We start from the raw sequence: 23,234 nt of genomic DNA, 5'->3' as shown, positions 1-23,234 counted from the left end.
ACGTGTATTTTCAACATCATCTCCTCAGTTTGTAAACACACATTAAATAGAGTATGATGTTGTTTAGAACTTCGTTCAACAACTCCAGTCCTCAAGGTATACCAACAGATCATGTTTTCAGGATTCCCTTTGTATTGCACAGGTGATGCAATTATCACGTGAGCAATACTAAGGAAATCCTGAAAACATGATCTGTTGGTGGGCCTTGAGGACTGGAGTTGGGGAACCCTGATTTACAAGGTCTATCTATAATAACCTTGGATTGTATTCCAAACAGTAAAATGATGCTACAAAACACCATAGTAGATTAACTGATAAGGATACTCATCAAGGTAACAATAGACAGTCCTTGCAATCAACACCATCATCTATTACGTCTACCTGAGCAAAGACACTGAGGCCATGTAAAAAATGCGCGTCATATAGATTTTTCTTGTTTGCAAATACATATCTCCAAAATTGACACACGAAACATGTGTCATTTCTGGAGCTATGTGTACACAAAAAAGAAAAGTGTACGGCGCAGTGTGTGTACGACGCAGTGTGTGTAGGCGGCGAAAAACACATTAACCAAACATTATTTGAACACCAAATATTCAATATTTATTTTTTTTTTAATAAAATTATTTTCACTTTGAAGGATGTTTGGGAGAAGTGTTGGATACTTTGGGGGTGTGGAGAGAGGATGAACAGCTGGAAACTGAGGAAGGGGTTCTAGGTGAAGGTGCTACTAAATTACTGGGGGAAGGGAGGTCAGGCATGATAAAGGAGGAAGGTTGTGAAACATTGGAAGGAGAGGGGGGATTGAGTAACAAAGTCTTTTGTTTTTAATTCCGTGGGGCAGGAGTCACCTGCCTGGACCGACTACCACCGTGTGACCGCCTTCCATGGCTTGACCGCCTAGAGCTGCTGGTCTGTGGACGATGTGAATAAAAAACAGAATGAGGGTCTCCCCTAGGGTGCTCAGTGGCGGCGCTGGCGGTGCTCCTTGTAGGTGAAATGGTGGTGTCGGTGCTCATTGAAGGTGCTTCTGGTGGGAGAAGTGTGGGCGGTGCTCCGATCCGGTGAACTGGTGGCAGTGCTACTCTGATGTGTAGTTTTGGAGGTGCTATGAGGAGGCGAAGTGTTGGCGGTGATCCTCTGAAGAGTAGGGTGGCGGTGCTCCTATGAGGAGATGTGGTGGTGGTGGTCCTCTGAAGAGTGGTGGTTGGGGTGCTCCTTATATCGTGCGGAGTTGTGGTGGTGCTCTCATACATTGGAGAAGTGGCGTTGCTCCGATCTGGAGATGTTCTTTTTGTGCGAACAGGTGAAGAGGTGGTGGCTGTGGAATATAAATTAGGATTAAGCCAAAAAAAAAAAATACTTACGCTCTGGTGGCAAGTACTGGTCGTAAGAATTCCAAGGCCCGATGATAGCGGTACGTGGTTCTTGTCCTTGCAGAAGAGCCACTGCGAACCTGTCCCTCAGCACGAACATCAGTGTTGAAACGGTCCGCCAACGTGTGCGGACTTTGTTCACTGTTGAAACAATGGAAAAGAACAAAAAAATTAGGTTGTACCACACAATGATGGTATCTGTATTACCACACACACCTGAGTTGTCATCAATGCTGAATCACCAATAATTCAAATAAAAATGCATTCACTATTTAACCAGAGGACACGTGTGTTTACTGCAAGCAGATCTCTTGCAGTAAACCCATATGTATCATCAGGATCAAGAGTGAACCATTCAAAAGACACAGCATGACAATGCACAATGCGTACACTATTGAACCTGAGGACACATGTGTGTTTACTGCAAGGAGATCTCTTGCAGTAAACACACATGTATCATCAGGATCAAGAGTGAACCATAAAAAAGACACAGCATTCAATACACAATGCGTATACTATTGAACCTGAGGACACATGTGTGTTTACTGCAAGCAGATCTCTTGCAGTAAACACACATGTATCATCAGGATCAAGAGTGACCCATTAAAAAGACACAGCATGACAATGAACAAGGCATACACTATTGAACCTGAGGACACATGTGTGTTTACTGCAAGGAGATCTCTTGCAGTAAACACACATGTATCATAAGGATCAAGAGTGAACCATAAAAAAGACACAGCATTCAATACACAATGCGTACACTATTGATCCTGAGGACACATGTGTGTTTACTGCAAGCAGATCTCTTGCAGTAAACACACATGTATCATCAGGATCAAGAGTGACCCATTAAAAAGACACAGCATGACAATGAACAAGGCGTACACTATTGAACCTGAGGACACATGTGTGTTTACTGCAAGGAGATCTCTTGCAGTAAACACACATGTATCATCAGGATCAAGAGTGAACCATAAAAAAGACACAGCATTCAATACACAATGCGTACACTATTGAACCTGAGGACACGTGTGTTTACTGCAAGCAGATCTCTTGCAGTAAACACACATGTATCATCAGGATCAAGAGTGACCCATTAAAAAGACACAGCATGACAATGAACAAGGCATACACTATTGAACCTGAGGACACATGTGTGTTTACTGCAAGGAGATCTCTTGCAGGAAACACACATGTATCATAAGGATCAAGAGTGAACCATAAAAAAGACACAGCATTCAATACACAATGCGTACACTATTGAACCTGATGACACATGTGTTGTGAGCTCATTTTCTCGTTCACCTTTGATGTCCGATGAACTCCCTCTGCTGGTGAAAGGAGGTGGTGAAACTGATTTGGATGGGAGAAACCTGTCACCTGAACAGGTGGATTGCGATTGGACATCCGGAATCTCTGAGTGGATATAAGGCAGCCGACGCCCTGTAGGGTTGCTGGTGATTTCTCTGCTCTGAGCTCTGGCCTCCAGTTCAGTTCCTGTCTTCTAAAGCTAAGTTTTGCTCTGTTATTGTTCCATGAGATTTTGTCTGATTTGCTTAGTTTTGTGTTCTGCCAGCCCCGGCTGGGGCTCTGCTGAATTTACATTTTTGTCCCTGATCGGTTAAATCTCTTTTGCTCTGTCTTCAGAATATATCGGAGTGCTGATATAGGGAGTTTGAAGTCTAGTGACTTCAGGGCTGTTTTTCCTATCAGACGTGTTGGGACATTTTTGGTAGGGTTTTTGCGGATTGCAGCCAGCATCTTTTCTGTCCTTTCCTATCTAGTTAGTTGGGCCCCATCATTTGCTCTGCCTGTCTTTCTGTCTGTGTTTGTGTTTTCATCTGTTTTCACAGACAATACATGTTGGGGGCTGTCTATTGCTTTGGGGTCTGCTCTGGGGCAGTTTAGATTTCCCCTTTCTTTCTTTAGGCTTATTTAGTTCTCCGGCTGTGAAGAGGCATCTAGGACCACCGTAGGAACACTCCACGGCTACTGTTAGTTGTTGTGAATAGGATCAGATCTCTTGCAGTAAACATACATGTATCATCAGGATCATGAGTCAATGCAGCATCACACAACAGAGAAATACTTACTGAACGCCTTTTTAACAGTTGCAGAGGTGCTGTCCCAGCCCTCCATCAATGCTGCAGCCACTTCATTCCATAGCCGCTGGGTCACCACAATGTCCTTGTACTGCTGGTCACGGCTGTCCCACAACGGCACACGCTCCTGGACAAGGCTGATGAGTTGCTCATTGTTTAGATAGACGTCCTCATCCCGTTGTGGAACCTAGAAAAGAATTACATTTAGAATCTTTGCATTTATGGAGAGTGGTGATGGAGAAGAAAAAAAAAGGGGAGAAAAGCAGGACAGAAAAAACATAATCCAAAAATTCATAAAAAAAAAAAATTAGTAAAAAACTTTCCTACCGTGCGTCTTCTTCCTGCCGTGCTTTGTGTACGCTGCTCCGGCTGCTCACCCTCACTTGGCTGGTCCGATGCTGAGGTCTGTAAAAGAAAATAAATAATTAAACATTTCGACAGGCAGGTATACTTCACAAAGGCAGCAAACTACTCACCTCACGCTCTGCGTCTGCCAATTCTTCTGCTGCTGGTGAGTATTCGGATCCAGAAGACATTCTAGCAAAATAAAAAAAATAAACATTAGTACACATTATATATTTGAAAGCACAGGCTAACAGAAAAATTATACTCACATTAAGCGGCTGTGATCCAAAATATGGTCTCTGGCTGGGTGGGTGTCTTTTCTTCTTGCCGTATGTCTGGAGCGTGATGATGTGGCACTACAAAGCCCTTCTTTTATCTCCCATGCTCCAAAACAATGTTTCTTGTTGAGGGGCTGGATTTAGACACTATGTAGACATTGTTTACTCTGAAATCGCACGCGCTCGCAAAGCGCTGACATGCTCACTATACAGCACACGTCAGCGCACACATAGACTGTAATACTATTTTTTTGCGCATTGCGTGCGCTGACGCATGCATGTGCATTTTTAGCGACGTTGGGCGGACCAAAAAATGCAACATGTAGCGTCCGGCGCGTCTGATCGCAGATATGGAAAATGCGCAGCGCACTGAAATGCTGAGACCCGCGTGCAATCGCTTGACACTGCGCACGCTATTTTAAATATAGGGGACAAATGCGCGTGCGACCGATAGTGCACAATGCGCTGCACGATAAAACGCAAATGTGAACCCAGCCTAAAGGATATTATAGACTACTATTTTTTTAATCCTGGCAACACTTTGTCAAATACCATATGTACTCACTTTGAGAAGATTGGCACTATTTTTGCACTTTATATTATACAGCTTTGAATATATGAACCTGTTTTGATTAGTTGATGCATTTTGACTACTTTATCTATTATATTCCTATTAGTGTCTTCACTCTTTACCAGCCTCACTTAGAGTAGTACTGGGTGTCGCTGAGTCCCTGTCTGTATTTATTATTATTATTCATTTTTACTTTATTTTGAATATATCAATAACATTTAAGAATATTTTATTATTGCTCCGATGTCCATTTTCTCTTTTTGGGTTTTCATGTATATGGATGAGCTTATCGTATTTAGCCTTTTTTGGGATTTTTACTGTGGATTATAGTTAATTTAGTGACAAAATGTATGAGTGGTGGACAATAGTTGACTTGGTGGACCTAGGTCTTTTTTTCAAAATATCTAACTATATATATGTTTGCTGCTTTTTGGTAAAGAATCGCATGTAAATTCATGCAACTGAATTCTTTGCTATTTGAAATACTGAATTATGAATGAATGGACATAAGAGAGCTAATAATTTCTTTGACCTTTGAAGCATCGCTGTCAGCCATCCTTGCTGTGCCATTTCTCTTGCATATCTCATTTATACAGATGTTCATATAAAGAGAGAGCAATGCTATCACTACCCCTAGAAGTGTGTGTTTAATGGCGTGTGCCATCATACATATTCCCTGATATTATTCATTCTCATAACCTTTCTCCATGACAAAAATATTTTGTTCAATCAGCGATTCTGGCTCATTAACTTCATGGTTCTTTGAAGACTCCATGTGCTGTGAACTGGCCTCACGTGAACTCTCCCACCTGGCAGTTGGAGGAGCACTGTAGGGAGCTGGCTCACATGACTACGGCTGACCCTTATGATTATTTGATTTATTGGTTCCATAAAAAGACTTTTGCCCCACTGATAATTAATATTCTAGAACACTTCATGCTGACATGTAATGAAACATGAAAGGCTCACTAACCTCAGCTGGCATAAGTAAGAATTAGCAAACACGTGTTTGCAAAGTAGAATAGTCATTTAAAAATTATCTAGGAAAAGAGAAGGCGTGGGACTTATATAATTGAATCCAAAGGAGGTTATAGGATTTGGCTTTAATTACATTAGTAACACGCACATCGGGGTTTCTGCAGATTCATTGTGTTTAATGAAATTCTGTAATCGTCAGTTCCTCCGTGACCAGCTGGAGTCACATAGTGTATGTATTTGCACTGGAAGGATTCTTGGGATCTAAGTGACTGGGAAAATATTTTTTTTTTCTATTTTGATGCTTTTGCCATTTGGAAATCTCTAGCACTAATTTTATTTCTGGGAAACAAAATATCACAAAATAGATTCTCATCATCCATTCATCCTGCACTGCAGTACTCCTTCGTTAGACTATGTTCTTATGATGAGTATTTTGTGAGTTTTCGATGTTACATCTTTTCTGCACCATTTCTGTACTTGTTAGCTAAATTAGAATGCTTGCAGTTTTCTTTTATTGGGATTCAGGTAAAATATAAAATATACCGGGTGAGTCATAAAGGACGGACGTTTTTAAACTAATCATAAAATCGTTAAATATTTATTAAATATAAATGTATTCACAGATTTGGTTACGTATACTAATAGCATTTGACAAATTCAAGTGTGGAAAACAACATCTGCCATGTGGTGGCCATTATCAGTGATGCATTTCCAAAGGCGTTCTTGGAAGTTGGCATCAACACGTTCCAACACAACTCTGTCGATTTGGGCAACTTCCACTCGAATAGCTTCCTTCAGTTCTAATGATCGAGGCTTAAGCTTGTATACACGTGATTTGAGGTGACCCCATAAGTAATAATCGCACATGGACTGGTCTGGGGACCTAGGAGGCCAATTAATATCGCCAAACCTGGAAATGATGCGACCAGGGAAGAGAGGGCGAAGAACGTTCATTGTTGCTCCGGCTGTGTGGGCCGTTGCCCCATCTTGTTGAAACCACACACTAGAGATGGGGATATGTTGCCGTCGTAACTCAGGAACAAAGAAGTTATTTATCATGGCGATATAACGTTGTGAGTTCACGGTAACAGTATTGCCATTATCGCCTTCGAAAAAGTACGGACCGATCACGCCATATTTGCCCATAGCGCACCACACCGTTACCTTAGGGCTGTGCAGCGGTACGTGCCGTTCGTGGAGCCCCCGGTGGTCGTTTGTTCATTAGTGTACCTCGTGTACGGAGTGCTTCAACCCAACGTAGGATAGTGTTACGAGCGGGAACAGCTTGATTTCTGTGAATATTGAAATGACGCCGAAACTCACGCTGAACGGCTGTGATACACTCATTATTCTTGACAAAATTGTCGTACGCAAAAACGCGATGTTCTATCGTCCACGGCACCATAGCTTAAACTGAAACTAAAATAAAAACAATGCTTTCACCTCACAAACATAACCCCGCCTCCCGCACATCTCTACCTCCACCTGGTGGTGAGTTATAGCCACTTCAAATACATCCGTCCTTTATGACTCACCCGGTATATATTATAAAATATATGGAACATATGCACAACAAGGTGTTTTGACATTGCTGTGCATATGTTAAGTCTTTTTTAAGTTTGTTTTTTAAGAATTTGCCTTAGGCCACGTGCGCACATTAAGTATAAGGTGAGTTTTTCACCTCAGTATTTGTAAGCCAAAACCAGGAGTGGAACAATGAGAGGAAAAGTATAATAGAAACTCATCACCGCTTCTGTATTTTTCACCGATTCCTGGTTTTGACTTATAAATACTGATGTAAAATACTCACCAAATACTCAACGTGTGCACGTGGCCTTTTTTTCATTATCTGATGTGTTCATGAGGCACTGATGTTTACTACAGCAGCCATGGACCTGCTAAAAGACCCCGTCTCTGCTATCTTGGCACTTGGTACTCATCTGAAGCTCAGCTACATGTTGAGCTTCAAAGGAGACAGAGATTTACACTACATACTGTGATATTGCTGATCTACTGATCTATCAAAATATAAAATTAATTAACCCAATCAGTAAACACCGTAACGCGAAAAAATTCAAAACGCCATAAAGGTGTTTTTTTTCTTCACTACTTCTAGAAAATTCAAACTCATAAAAGAAAGATAAAAATGTAATATATAGCCAACAATGATATCAATAAAACCGTCAGCTCGTCATGCAAAAAACAAGCCCTCACACAACTCAATCATCCAGCTCTTGCCTTGGAATATGGCAGCACAAACCAAAAATATTTGACAAATTTTTGAATTATTTTTGCTTCACTTAAATAATAAAAACAAATTTGGTTTGGTCAGCATCATACCCGAAGAATTCTGAATCAGAGTAATTTTTATCACAGAATGCATGTCATAAAAAACGGACCACAAAAAAAATGGCAGAATTGTGTTTTTTCCCATTTTCACCACACTTGGAATTTGTTTCCCTTTTTTCAGTATGTTGTATGATAAAATGAATGGTGCTCAGATAAAAAGTAGAGGGGTCCAGATGTCTGTTTTTAATTATATAATTAATTAAAAAAAAAAACAGCATGTGGTCCCCACCTTTTTGATAACCAGCCACGCTAAGGCTGTGTGCCCACGTAGCGATTTTTAAGCGTTTTTGCTGCGATTTTTGGCGCGAAAACGTTTAAAAATCGTGTACAGAACACCCCCCATGCATTCCTATGGCATTCTGCGCATGCTGTGCTAATGCTGCGCTTTTTTCCGCGGCGGAATCGCATCGCGGAAAAAATCGCAGCATGCTCATTCTTTTGTGCAGAATTGCAAAGAATTGCCGCGATTCCGCACCCATAGGAATGCATGAGAACCGCTTACTTCCCGCATGTGGCTATGCTCACCATGCGCAAAGTTAAGCGTCTAATGTGCGGTTGGTACCCACGGTGTGGAGGAGAGGAGACTGTCCTCCAGGCCCTGGGCACCATACCCCTGTAAAAAAAAGAATAAAAAATAAAAAATCTGGGTATATTTACCTTCCGGCGTCCCGCGCTGCATTCCCGGCCTAAGCGTTCCCAGTAATGCCTTGCGGCACAGTCCAGTGATGACGTAGTCTCGCGTGACTCTAGTGGTCTCGCGAGATCGCTATAGCAACGCGAGACTACGTCATCACAGGTCTCGCAAGGCATTACTGGGAACGCTGTTGCCCGGGAATGCAGTGCGGGACGCCGGAAGGTAAATATACACCGATTTTTTTTATTTTTTTAGCATTTTAACATTCTATCTTTTACTATTGATGCCGCATAGGCAGCCTCAATAGTAAAAACCTGGTCACACTTGTCAAACATTATGTTTGACGAGTGTGACCAACCTGTCAATCACTTTCCAAGCGATGCTTCAAATCGCTTGGAAAGTGCTTGAATATCGCACACGAAAATCGCGGCAAAATCGCGATCATAATCACGGTAAAATCGCGGTGAAATCACGCGGGGGAAAAAACCGCGCGATTTCTGGGAAGGAGTCCGGTTTTTGGTGTGCGTTTTAACACGCACCGTGGGCACATACTGTAGCCTAAATCAGACAGCTGGGGGACTGGTGTTCTCAGGCTGTGAAGGAGCCATGGATTTTGGCCCTCCCCAGCCTAAAAGCAGCGTACCGCAACTGACTCTCAAAAGGTGCATCCATTAGATGTGCTAATTCTGGTGCTTTGCCTGGCTTTTCCTGCTTGTCCTGGTGCGTTGGCCAGTGGGGTAATAGTTTTGGGGTTGATTTCAGCTGCTTTATGTTCACTAACTCCAAGCTCAGTGGTTAGTAATGAAGAGGCATCTATAAGAAACCCAATTACTAACTCAGTAATCAAAAGTGAGAAAGACACACACAGGAAAGAGTCCTTGAATTGAACAAAACACTCCCCCACAATAACCCTCTTTTATAAGGAAGGATGCACCATTTCTGGGATGGTTGCGGGCTGCCACTTTTAGTCTGGGAGGGGGCCAAAATCCATGGCCCCTTCTCAGCCTATTTATAATAGCACCCAGCCAATCCACAACTCTGCTACATCTGTTTGCATTGTTAAGCGGTAACATCAGTAATGTTGCTGCTCAGCCCTGCAACCAGATGACACTGAGCTCAGTGTGAGAACGTGGCTGCGTGTGACTGGCGGTAACCTTAATGACATCACCACCAGTCATACACAGGCACGTTCTCACGCTCAGCTCAGAATAATAACACCAGGCCCCAGTTGTCTGCTTTCCCTCATTTGGTTAGTAAAATTAAGGGGTATCCCATGACATTTTTTTTCTTTCTTTTATTTATTAGCTAAATACATGTACTGTAAAATACACTAGCAGTGCATTATCTCACTGACATATTTATTGCTATGGACAGGTACTGGCTGGTGAATAATCTCATTAACGTATGCCTGTTCTCGCTAATATCAGTGAGACCAGGCTAAGCTGATGAGAGTAGTACTAATCAGCTGACACCTGACAGGTGGTAACCTTTTCACTGTCGGTCATAGGTGTTGGCTCACACACTGTCACAGTCAGGAGGAATGGATCCAAATTCCAACCACTTATTGTGAGAAGCTTGTGGAAGGATATCCCAAACATTTGACCCAAGTCATTCAGCTAAGACCGGTTTCACACATCCGTTTTTTGGCATCCGCATGCATCCGTCAAAGTGTGAAAAAACGGATCCGTTTCCGTTTTGCCGCAAACGGATCCGTTTTTTTTTACAGATCCGCGGTAGCCGCTAATGGAAGTCTATGGGACAAAAAAACGGATCCTCCAAAAAATGGTGGATCCGTTTTTTAGCGGAAAACGACGGATTTAGACGGATTTTTAAAAACGGAAGTGTGCTTTAAGGGCAATGGTACCAAATACTAATGAAATGTAAGTAAACTTTTGACTTTGCAGTAAGTAATAAAAATGCCTTAAAACATTCTCTCTCTCACTATTCTGGTATTTTGCACATATTAATAATTATGGTAATCCTAATTGACCTAAAACGAGAAAGGTTCATTCTGATTTCAGGTCAGATATTGAATAAAAAATGCATATGTATCTTTTGATATAGTGTACGTAAACTTTTGGTTTCAACTGTGTGTGTATATATATATATATATATATATATATACAGCTCTGTTAAGTTTGTCTGATTTTTCTCTTTATAGCTATTTTTGAGTAAAATGTAAATTGTTCTGTTAGTCTACAAACTTCTGACAACATGTCTCCAAATTTCCAAGCAATACATTTTGTTTTTTGTTTTTAAAAAAATTAAAAACAAAAAAACAAAACAGTTCTTTCAGGCCTCAAATAATGCAGAGAAAACAAGTATATGTGTCTTTTTATATAGTGTATGTAAACTTTTGGTTTCAGCTGTACATATATGTGTGTACTGGGCAAAAGTTTCAGGTGTGGAAAAAAGTAAGAAAAGCTTTAAAAATAAGTCAGTGTTAATATTTTATCTATTTAGACAGTACACCTACGTGTTCATATTAGACTTGTTGCATGACAACAGGGGACAAGTTTTCAATCATGCAATGGAAAATGACAGGTAAAAGTGGAATGAAAATGTAATCATATGTCAATCCTATGGTGTTATCATATAGAGGCTGCACAGTTTTCCACAAATACAATATGTATTTCAAAACAAAGAAGTGACAAAACAAACATCTCAGCACTGTAAAGAAAGATGTATTCACTTCATTCCTGCATATGATTGATGTGGTAATTTCACAGGTTCTATTTTCTTTACTACTGTTCCACACTATTTAAGAATACTACTATTAGCCTAAGTGCCCACATTGCAGAAATGCTGTGGAAATGTCCACAGCACTTCCGCAACTCCCCGCCGCGGGTAAAACGCATACGGAATTCACATGCGTTTTCCTGCAAAACACAAGCATTTTGCAAGCGTTTTTAGCTTGCAGAACACCAGCGCTTTTCCAAGCGATTTGAAGCATCGCTTGGAAAAGTGATTGACAGGTTAGTCACACTTGTCAAGCATAGTGCTTGACAAGTGTGACCAACCTTTTACTACTGATGCTGCCTATGCAGCATCAGTAGTAAAAGATAGAATGTAAAAAATAATAAAAAAATAAAAAATAGGGATATACTCACCTTTTGTCGGCCCCCGGAGTTTTCCCGCCTCTGCGTGACAACTGCGTGTCCCTCAGCGTGAAGGACTCCGGGGGCTGTCAAAGGGTAAGTATATCCCTATTTTTTATTTTAATTCTGTTTTTTACAGGAATACGGTCTCCTCTCCTCCAGACCCTGGGTACCATCCACACATAAATTGCTCACTTTATGCATGGTGGGCATAGCCACATGTGTAAAGTGAGCATTTCAATGCAATCCTATGGTGGTGGACTTGCCACGATTCTGCAGAAATAATGGACATGCTGTGGATTTTACTGCTATGCGATTTCGCAGCAGTAAAATCCGCAGCATGGACACTGCAAATTCAGAATCCCATAGGATTGCATGGGGATGCATTTTATTAGCGTTTTTTAAGCGTTTCCACTGCGGCAAAAACGTAGTGGAAACGCATAAAAAACACAACGTGGGCACACAGCCTTAAAGTGGATATCCCATGTGGGGATACTTACAGTAATATAGGAGGGAATCAGATTATATGTTTTTAAAGTGGTGAATAGTTCATGGTAAAATTCTCAATGATCTTTAGCTAAAGTGAATGAACATCGGTAAAACAAATTTGTGGTTTGGTTTTCAATGGGGTCTTTACATGAAAAAATGGTGAGATTTACTACATTTGAGGATAATGAGGAAGATTTACTAACCACAATTTGCGTGAAAAAACATACTATGCACTAACATTGTTGCATGTTTAAGGTATATTCTATTGATGATTGAATTGTTTCAAATGCTACTTCACCAGGTTCAAGAAAGTACTCAAAAAATGTTGCTGTTAGCAAATTGATTCTCTGTGAATCACAATACTGCAAAGCCATCAATTGAAACACAAAAAAACACAGTAAAACAAACGTATAAAAATACTTTGCTGTAAAGAAGTAACAGTAAATAGCAAGTGCTAGTAAAAAGATAAAAAAACAGGGTATTTGGTTGATACGTTGTTTGCAAAAAATGTATACTGATCAGGTTTTTAAATACATCGGTTAGGGACTGCTTTGATGGGGTTACCTTGACGTTTGGTAGAGCGGCTTAGTATACATTTTTTGCAAAAAACATATCAACCACATACCCTGTTTTTGTTATCTTTTTACTAGCACTTGCTATTTACTGTTACCTTTTTACAGCAGAGTATTTTTATACGTTTGTTTTACTGTGTTTTTCTGTGTTTCAGTCTTCTGGTGGTGTGAACAGTGTCCTGCAGACTTGGTCACTGTGTGCATGGCCCATGTATTTGTAATCAATAGGTTTCTAGTTTTTGCTAGATTAGGGACGTTTCCACCCCTCCCTTGTGGGCCATGCACATAAAAGCCGTCTTCTACAGCGTGTCCACATCAGACATCACCTGTTTGAATCCTGCTCATATAGGTACTATACACATGATCAGGTTTTTAAATACATCGGTTAGGGACTGCTCTGATGGAGTTACCTTGACGTTTGGTAGAGTGGCTTGGTATACATTTTTTTAAAAAACGTATCAACCAAATATAGCACTTGCTATTTACTGTTACTTTTTTTTACAGCAGAGTATTTTTATATGTTTGTTTTACTGTGTTTCAGTCTTCTGGTGGTGTGAACACTGTCCTACAGACTTGTTCACTGTGTGCATGGCCCATGTGTTTGTATTCAATTGGTTTCTTGATTTTGCAAGGTTAGGGAGGTTTCCACCCTTCCCTTGTGGGCCATGCACATAAAAGTCGTCTTCTACAGCGTGTCCACATCGGACATTACCTGTCTGAATCCTGCTCATATCGGTACTATACACATGATCAGGTTTTTAAATACATTGGTTAGGGACTGCTCTGATGGGGTTACCTTGACATTTGGCAGAGCGACTTAGTATACATTTTGCAAAAAACATATCAACCAATCAATATCCCGTACAGTCAACCATAATATCACATCCATTATAAACTGTGATACAAAGTATGTCGTCTACTGTATCATATGTTCATTATATCACATTCAGTATAGTGCCTGCACAACTTTTAAACTAAAAAAAATTGCCAAGCAGATATCCAACATTAAAGGGAACCTGTCATTTCATTTTTTGCATATAAGCTGCAGCCACCACCATTAGGGGCTTATCTACAGCATTCTGTAAGGCTGTAGATACGCCCCCGATGTAACCTGAAAGATATGAAAAGCAAGTTAGATTATACTCACCCGGGGCGGTCCGGTCCGATGGGTGTCGCGGGTCCGGGTCCGGCTCCTCCCATCTTCATGTGATGACGTCCTCTTCTTTGCTTCCTGGTGTGGCTCCTGCACAGGCGTACTGATTTGCCCTGTTGAGGGCTGAGTAAAGCACTGTAGTGCGCAGGCGCCGGGCCTCTCTGACCTTTCCCAGCACCTGCGCACTGCAGTACTTTGCTCTGCCCTCAACAGGGCAGAAAATTATGCCTGCGCAGGAACCGCGACAGAAGCAAGGAAGAGGACATCATCGCATGAAGATGGGACGCACTGTATCCAGACCTGCCACACCCATCGAACCGGACCGCCCCCGGGTGAGTATAATCTAACTTGTTTTTCTTATCTTTCAGGTTACATCGGGGACTTATCTACAGCATTATAGGATGCTGTAGATAAGCCCCTAATGGCGGTGGCCATAGCTTATATGTGAAAAATGAGGTGACAGGTTCACTTTAATGGTAAAAAGAGCTCCTATTCATTAGTCACAAAACACTTTGTGTATGTCCCTAAAGGGGACCTTACACACTTTTCTTTATTTTGGTCTTGAAAAGTTTGGATATCTTAGACATGGCAGATACAAAATATCCAAAGGGAAAGAATTTTAAAAATTATTTGTTCTACATATATTGATAGTACAAAGTATATCTGTTTAATTTGCCTTCCTTGGTTTCGCACAGCTGCTGTGTCTATAATGTAATTCTTTCCTTTGTGCTGATTTAATTATTTCCTCTACTTATACCAGCCTGTATTTCTCTACTGACATCTTATGATTAAAGGCACTTTCATCACACCAGAAACGCGTCATGTGGTTTTAGCTTCCCTGTTTTTAAAATTGGCTGAATAAACTTTGCATCCTACATGGTCGTGTGCCAAACACGAATCCCTTTTCATAATTGAACACCTTTGATACAAGTGGAATTTGCATGATTTGCCTAATTCGAATCTTGGCAAATTAGATTGCCTCTAAGTGTGATGTATAGGAAATAGTTGGGAAAAGGGCGTGATTTACATTTTGATACCGTGTGACAAATTTAATCTACATTGTTGGCTAGACTATGTAACGATATGTGAAACTGATCAAATAGCACGAGCCACTTTGATAACTTTGTCATATTTTATGACTGTTTAGTCTAAATTTGCATAATCTAAAAGCTAGACAGCTTCAGTAACATAGCCCCAGAGTCTAAATGCACCGTCACAAAAAGCAAGATCATTAGTGAGATTGCTGAAACATCACAGATTTTGTGACGCAACAGCGACCTTGCCAGCGATCTCGCTACGTGTGACACATAGCGGCGACCGGTACCCCGCTGCGATATCGCTGATTGTGCTCGAATGTCCTAGGCCTAGGCCATTTTTTGATTGTTGGTGTCTCGCTGGCCAGCATGCATCGCTGTGTTTGATGCCCCAGAACAACGACGAGCGACCTCGTTGGCGACTAAGAACTCAGGGACGCAGGCGTGAGTCATTCAGAATAGCTGCTGTGTGACAAGGTCCCAACGACCGCCGAGGTTGTTATACGGATCGCTGTATCGTTGCTGCATCATTGAGCAGATCTGCCTGTAAGCCAGCTTACTAACGACCATGTAGTGACGTACCAGCGATCCTTACCAAGTCGTATTGTTGTCGGGATCGCTATGTGTAACGGTACCCTTAGTGTGTGCAAATGTGATAAATTAGGTATAGCTACAGACCTGAACTAAACTTACAGTCTTCAAATGTTCCCGAGCAATAGTAAATGAGATCCACTGTTTATTTCTTTCGAAAGAGAGATTACATGGTATAATTATTGTTTATTAATCACAACTGTAAATGTTAAGGTGCACTTACTTATGCTAACATACTAAACAATGTATCAATTGGTAATACTAATCTAATGGGCTTTTTATTCCCCATTCCTAGGCATAGGGAGCATCAATTGAGAAATCTGGCAGGTTTCTTCATTACACTTATTCACCATTAGCCTTGTGCCTGAAAAAACAAATTCTATAAGCATGATGTATTTTATGGAATTGATGTCAAATAGAATTTTTATTCTGATGGTTAATCCGCAAGGTCTTGCTAAAGTGTAATACATCTATGATATCTAATGATATCTCAATTATTAGTTAAAATAAAGTAAAAGAGAATGAATAGGCTTAAAAATATTCTAACTAAAATGGTATGACCAAGTTTATTTTTAGCCTATATCCTTGTTACATATACACGACATTCCGCTCGATATAAGAGCAGTGAACCATCGTAAATTAAACAATTGCTCAAGTCACAAAGCAATTCTCACACAATTTATAATGCTTAATGCTCTGATTACTCTGATTAAAGCCTAGCTTGGAGCTAGCTCCTGGCTGGACAAATACTAAATCAAAACACATCTATAGAACATGTAATGGTGTAGTTATAGGCATCACAGAAGTTGTAAGCAGGCTGTATGCTTAGGGATCCCATCGGCTCGCTTGTCACATTGACTGATGTTACTATGGCAGATAGCAAACTGTGCTTTTCAGTGTCTACATGTGCAAGCAAAAAAATGGAAGATCTCTCCAGCGTCCAGCCACTAGATCATTTTATCTTACTGTTTAGTCCTTTGAAGTAGTACACAAAGTAAAACCCTGGGTCAGGTTGAATAATGAGCATGCCACCACGGAAATTTTTAAGAGTCAGTGATAAGCGGTTATAGAGGAGCGCTTAGGAAGCAACCCAGGGGCAGACAAAAATGTCAGGTCTCCACCGCAGCTCCAGCCGAAAACCTCCAATGGAGCATAGGAGCAATGAGAAAATGGAAACGGTCTTAGGAGCGCAGGAAAGAGACTTCCACCTGATGAAGACGGATTCTCCGTCGAAACGCGTTGTGGTTTAACCCCATCTCTTGTCTGAGTCTCTTTCCTGTGCTACCAAGGAAATTTTTGTCTCACGCCACTCTCATGTTTGTTTGTGAGTATATTGGCAGTTATTTGCTCAATAAATTAGATGTTTTTATAGTATTACACCATGTGGAGCTGTTTTATTTATAGGCAGTGTTATAGCCACGTAATGGAATTATTGGTGGTCTGTTGAATAGAGATGAGTGAATCTGAACTTAAAAGTCCAGGGGTCACATTGAATAGTTAGTAACCGGTGGTAAACTCCAAACACAGACTTCTCCTAGAAGTCTGTTTTAATGTTCGGAGTTCCAGGGGAAGGAGAGAGAGAGAATGAAAGAGAGAATTTTTTTTCCCAGCTCCAACGTTTGGGTCTCCATGGATTTCAATGGAGTTCGGGTTTAGTTTCACGTTCGGGTACATTTTTGATACCAGAATCGAACTTTGTACTAAAGATCAGTCAGGTACCAGAAACCGAACTTCCATAGATCCACTGATCTCTAATTTTGTAACAAACGCCTAAGTGAAAATATCAATAAGATCATCTATTCTAGACACCTTTGGGAATACATTTTGCAAACCACCTGTTCTTTGGTATTTGGCAGTTGAAACCCATTCAGACTGATACAATTGCATGTTCCGCAGTCATTTAAAAAAAATAAAATAAAACTTTACTGCAAAGCTGAATATACATGGAACAATTTATTTGTTGTATTATAAAAAGAGAGCACACGATTTATTAAACCCAATCATGTTTATTCCATAATCACTTTTTCTAAGCATTTTTGTAATGAGTATATACTGTATCTATCTGAAAGTAAAAAGGGGATTTTCACTCCTATCCACAGGTGATTTTGTGTAAAACTTTACACAAGTAAATGAGACTGAATCATAATAGAAACTCGGATATGACCAAATGATGCTGTTTCTGTAAAAAGCAGACACAACTGACTTGTCTCAGGCAATCTCCTTTAAGGGAGATATAATAGTAAAATATCCCTCTTGTTTCTTTACAGGACTCGACAGTATATTCTTATTGACTGCTCACTCACATATCAATAAGAAAATATTAATCAAATACGTATATGTATTAGGGATATTTTTATTACAATTTGTTTAGTTTCTGTTGCCATGTTGTTTTCCATTTGGTTCCTAATTGTGTTCAGCATTGTCAACTTTTCATCCAGTGATGCCTCATATACACATTACAACGTCAATTTGAAAAGAAGTTGACTTTCTGTGTAGAATGTATAGAAAACAAGAATGCAATGGTTTGGAAATCTTGAAATCATAATCGAAAATAAAGCACACATCAGAAGTTGAAAGTTGGACATTTTTCCATTTCATTGGAAAACACTAACTCATTTAAAAATTGATTGAAGTTGCGACAGGATTAACAAAAGGCTGGAAAAGTAAATGGTACAGATGAAAAACAGCTGGAGGGTCAATTTTCAAGTCACATGACTGTGTATAAAAACAGCATATTAGAGAGGCAGAAAATAGCAGAACCAAAGATGGTCAGAGGTTCATCAATTTGTGAGCCACTGCATCTAAAAATTATGGAAAGAAGAAGCCATGTACAAACACAAATCCCGAAATGCAGCTGTTTTCTCTGGACCAAAGCTTATTTAAAATGGACTAAGGCAAGGCGGGAAACTATTCTGTAATCAAATTAATACAAAATTTAAATTCTTTATGGAACCCATAGTGTGCCCTGCAGACTTAAGAGGAGAGGGACCAACCTTATTTTATCAGCGCACAGTTGAAAAGTCTGTATCCCTGATGGTAGGGGGTAGCAGGTGTGCTAATTGTACGAGCAACTTACACATCTTAAAATGTTGAGCATTATATATAAAGAGGTTTTAGAAGAACATATTCCACCTGTAAGGCAGTGAAGGCAATCATATACGAGAGTAATTTTGTGTTCCTCAGGACGTGCATAGAGCAAACTAAACCCGCTGGAGAGAATTGTAATAACAGCCACAGCTGTGGTTACAATGCAAAATAAAAAGAGAGGGTGGATTTGGTCAAACTCTTTGGCCAAGTCAGATTTAAGAAAACCTGACATGGGCTTTTATTTTGGACAAATCTATAGGATGGTAGAGGGAAGGATATCTCCCTCCACTCTGGGTCTTGGTAGTGGCTCATGTCTACAATTCCCATTTAAACGTTCAGCCAAGGTTTATATGTGTCTGTTGTTGGACAGACTTCATTTCATATCCTTACAACTATCCATGATGCAGTTTGGCAATTTTCTTGGCCGTGAGACCGATATCAAAGAACTGCTGTTTCTCTTTTCTTGGGAAATTTTCTTCATGGCTGCTCCTCGATTCGCACCAGTGAACTTTCACTTGGGAATCAACCTACTAACACACTGAGCTATTAGGTAATGTGAGATCAGGATGTATTTTTTAGTAAACAGGAAGAAAAGATTTTTCTACCACCAGGAGCAAAACAATAAAGCCCCTGTCCCACACAGCGAGAGCAAGTTTTGTGACGCAACAGCGATCTCACCAGTGATCTGACTGTGTGTGACAGGTATCAGCGACCGGCCCCCACTACCGGGTATCGCTGATCATTCTGGAAAGCCCTGGACATTTTTTATGACAGTTGGCCTCCCGCTGGCCGGCATGTATCGCTGCGTATGGCAGCCAGGAGACCAGCGAGCTGGAGCTGGTAGCAAAGGTAAACAGAGGGTTTCTAAGTGCCGTGCGGCGCTTAGAAACCCGCTGTGTACCTTAGAAACCAGCGTGCTGGCGCTAGGAGCTGGTATCCAAGGTAAACAGGTTTCTAAGCACGCTTGTTACCCGCGTCGTTGCTGTCCGGATCGCTGCTGAGATCTGCCTGTTTGGCAGCTCACCAGCGATCATGTAGCGACACACCAGCGATCCTGAATAGGTCATATCGTTGTCGGGATCGCTGGTGCATCGCTATATGTGACGGGCGCCTAACAATGCAGTGACATGATAAGAATCCGCATAACTAAACATATGCTAAATAGTTGCCATAGTTGCCAGTCAAATTTATGTATGAGATAGCCAAGATGATTGTATACAAAATGATGGTAATCTCATGTTCGAAGCAGTAGTGGATGGTGCGATATGGAGCCTGAAAGGTAAAAGCTTAAACATTGTTACCTTTTCCTGGTCAGTGTGTATATACAGCTCTGGCAAAAATTAAGAGACCACCACATCAAAACTCTGTTATGGGCAGCCCATTCTCCAGACCTCAACCCCAGTGAAAACCTCTGGAATGTAATCAAGAGGATGATGGATAGTCACAAGCCATCAAACAAAGAAGAACTGCTTAAATTTTTGTGTCAGAAGCAGTGTGAAAGACTGGTGCCAAGACGCATGAAAGCTGTGATTAAAAATCATGGTTTTTCTACAAAATATTGATTTCTGAACTATTTCTGAGTTAAAACATTAGTATTGTTATATGTTGCTATATATCGATACTTATGACCATGTGAGATTTCTGTTTTTCTTTTTTAATAAATTTGCAAAAATTTCTCCATTTCAGTTTTTTTCAGTCAAGATGGGGTGCAGAGTGTACATTAATAAGAAAAAAATGAACTTTTTTGAATTTACCAAATGGCTGCAATGAAACAAAAAGTGAAAAATTTAAAGGGGTCCGAATACTTTCCGTATCCACTGTATATCCCTATATCCCTTAGAGCGGCATTGTAAACATTTAAACTTGTCAACAATTCAGCTGATGCAAACCCCTCAGACACCACTTAAAGTTTAGTGGGAGTTTGTGAGCTCTGGAGGTAAGCCTTCAGGTTACAAGTCTCAATAATGAGAGAGAAAAATTGACAGAGGCCAGCTAAATGTTCTGTACATCTAAAGAGAAATTTCCTTGGGAACAGTCTAAATAAAACGCATGATCTTTGTTCCATAAACAAGCTTCTTCAGCAGTTCATTTCCCACAGGACTTTCCTGATGCTTCTGTTCTGTTGAATTGGGATCCATAGAACAACTCTCCATTTCCAATCCATTTTGGAAACATAACTGCTTGTGCTTCAGTGCACTGAATGACTGAGATATTGCTTACAGCCTGCCACAGAAGAAATTCATGATACACTGTTACCATTTGTCTTTAGCTCAAATATTTTACAAAGGTCTATAGTTTACACATGAAATTAAAGCAGCTTATGAAGTAACACATTAACACCAGTAGGAATATTATAGAGCTCTTTGGAAACAAAGATTAAGGCTATGTGCTTACGTTAGCGTTTTAAAACTGATACAAAACCGGACTTCTTCCCAGAAAACACGCACTTTTTTCCCACGCGGTTTTTGTTTTGATGCGTTTTTTTACCGCGCGTCTTCTGAACTCATAGGAAACAGCTAAAAATGCGGACTGAAGCAGAAAATAATGAGCATGCTGCATTTTTAGCCGCTAAGCGTTTCCTATGCGGAAAAAAACGCATCAATTGGCACAAAAAGGCCAAAATGCATTAAAATTAATGGGATGCTTATTTTAAGCATCTGATACGGCACAAACGCTTCAAAAACGCTTAAAAAAACGCAACATGGGCACACAGCCTAAAATATAGCCCTAGCTATGTTCCATATAAATTACAAATTAAAGTGACCCTGGCCACTGATACATCCTGTCCGAACTACAGGCAGCACAAATCAAAGCCAGTTTTATCATTTCAGGCAGGCATGTTTTCCCATGAAATGCTGCTTAGTTTCAGAGAAAACATACATTTAAAAGTCTGGCCATGTAGTATGCCGCCTGGGTGACTTGTCCAAGAGGCAGATTCCTGGCGGCTACTCTACATCAATCCTTTTGAGTGTCAGTTTTCTACTTAGATGTGCATATAGGGAGAGATCGGTCACTCGAGGGGCACGATATGTGGAGAATCCACCAGGGACTAACCTTTTCGGCTGTTCACAAAGGGCGGAGTAGTCCCTGTTCAGCCTGTAAGTGTAGGTTTTCTTTGAAAGTAAGTAGATAGTGATGAGCGAGTATACTCGTTACTTGAGATTTCCCGAGCATGCTCGGGTGATCTCCGAGTATTTGGATGTGCTTGGAGATTTAGTTTCTGTCACCGTAGCTGCATGATTCGCGGCTGCTAGTTAGCCTGAATACATGTGGGAATTGCCGGTTTATTTGGAAATCCCCACATGTATTCAGGCTGTCTAGCAGCAGCAAATCACGCAGCTACGGTGACAGAAGCTAAATCTCTGAGCACATCCAAATACTTGGAGATCACCCAAGCATGCTCAGGAAATCTCGAGTAACGAAGTATACAGTATTTGCTCATCACTATAAGCAGTATTTCATGGTACAACGTACGTGCTTGAAATGATGGAGCTAGGTGGTTCGGGCAGCATGAAAAAGCTGAGTGGATTATTTATGTAAGAGTTAAGAAAAATAAAGCACTCAATACTAGAAAATTATATTCCACGAATGTTTTCCTAAATTAACCCCTTAACAACCGCCGATACACCTTTTAATGGCGTCAGTTAAGGACACTTATTCCTCAGCACTGCTTTTTTAACAGCACTGAGAAATAAGTCTATAGCACCCCCATCGTCAGAATTTTTCCGGCGTCTCAGCTACCGGGGGTAGCTGAGACCCCAGAGAACATGATTCAGGTCGGTTTTTACCAACCAAAGTGTTGCAATCACCATTATTAACAGAATAATGGTGACCGCAAAAAAAAGGCCAATTTCCCATTTAATTTCTCTCCTCTGATGTGATCGCACAACAGAGGAGAGAGAAATGGGGTTCCCCGAGCCCACCCTGGCACCACCAAGATTTCACTGGATCCTCCTGCATCCCCCCATGTTGTCCCCCGGCCGCCGGGGTCTTCTTCTGGGAAGAAAATGGTGGGCGCATGCATAGTGTGTCCGCCGAGATCTGCCGGCTGGCACCTGGCAACAATAGGAAATTTTTCCTATTGGTTCATTTTGATCACTGTGATAGACCCCTATCACAGAGATCAAAATAAAAAAATAGTAACTCAAACCCCCTTTATCACCCCATTAGTTAGGTAAAAAATAATAAAGTAAAAAAATGTATTTATTTCCGTTTTTCCATTAGGGTTGGGCTAAAGTTAGGGTTGGGGCTAGGGTTAGGGTTGGGCTAAAGTTAGGGTTGCAACCCAAAGAAACAATGGAGCAATGAATAAAATATATAATTTTATTGTTATCCAAATTGATAAAAAACAAAATTAATGATTGACTAGTCAAATAAAATAGAGATTTAAGGGAAACAGCAACACCCATTCCTACTGAGTGCTTATAAAGTGCAATAGTGCGGGACACAGTTCCTTCTCAAAGATCCTATACAGTTCATATCCGGTTCTCATAAGATGCAATAGTATAGGGCACAGTTCCATCTCAAGAATGCCAAATCAATCATATGTAAAAATTAGTGCAATAGTGCAAGGC

General features: G+C 40.7%; 1 protein-coding gene and 1 long non-coding RNA gene across 5 annotated transcripts in view; both read right to left on the bottom strand.

The window, feature by feature from the left end:
- Positions 1 to 23,234, bottom strand: part of PEX5L (peroxisomal biogenesis factor 5 like) — a 509,080-nt gene that overhangs the window by 427,629 nt on the left and 58,217 nt on the right. The window lies entirely within an intron of this gene.
- Positions 206 to 4,552, bottom strand: LOC141092753 (uncharacterized). The gene is made up of 3 exons (XR_012232894.1): positions 3,958 to 4,552; positions 3,473 to 3,886; positions 206 to 1,517 (listed from the first exon to the last, which is right to left on the bottom strand). It is a non-coding gene; the product is annotated as an uncharacterized lncRNA (long non-coding RNA).

The sequence above is a fragment of the Dendrobates tinctorius genome, unplaced genomic scaffold (assembly GCF_039654945.1).
Source record: "Dendrobates tinctorius isolate UK_male_01 unplaced genomic scaffold, ASM3965494v1 ptg000060l, whole genome shotgun sequence".
Lineage (NCBI taxonomy): Eukaryota > Metazoa > Chordata > Amphibia > Anura > Dendrobatidae > Dendrobates > Dendrobates tinctorius.
This window is presented reverse-complemented; position numbering and strand designations above follow the sequence as displayed.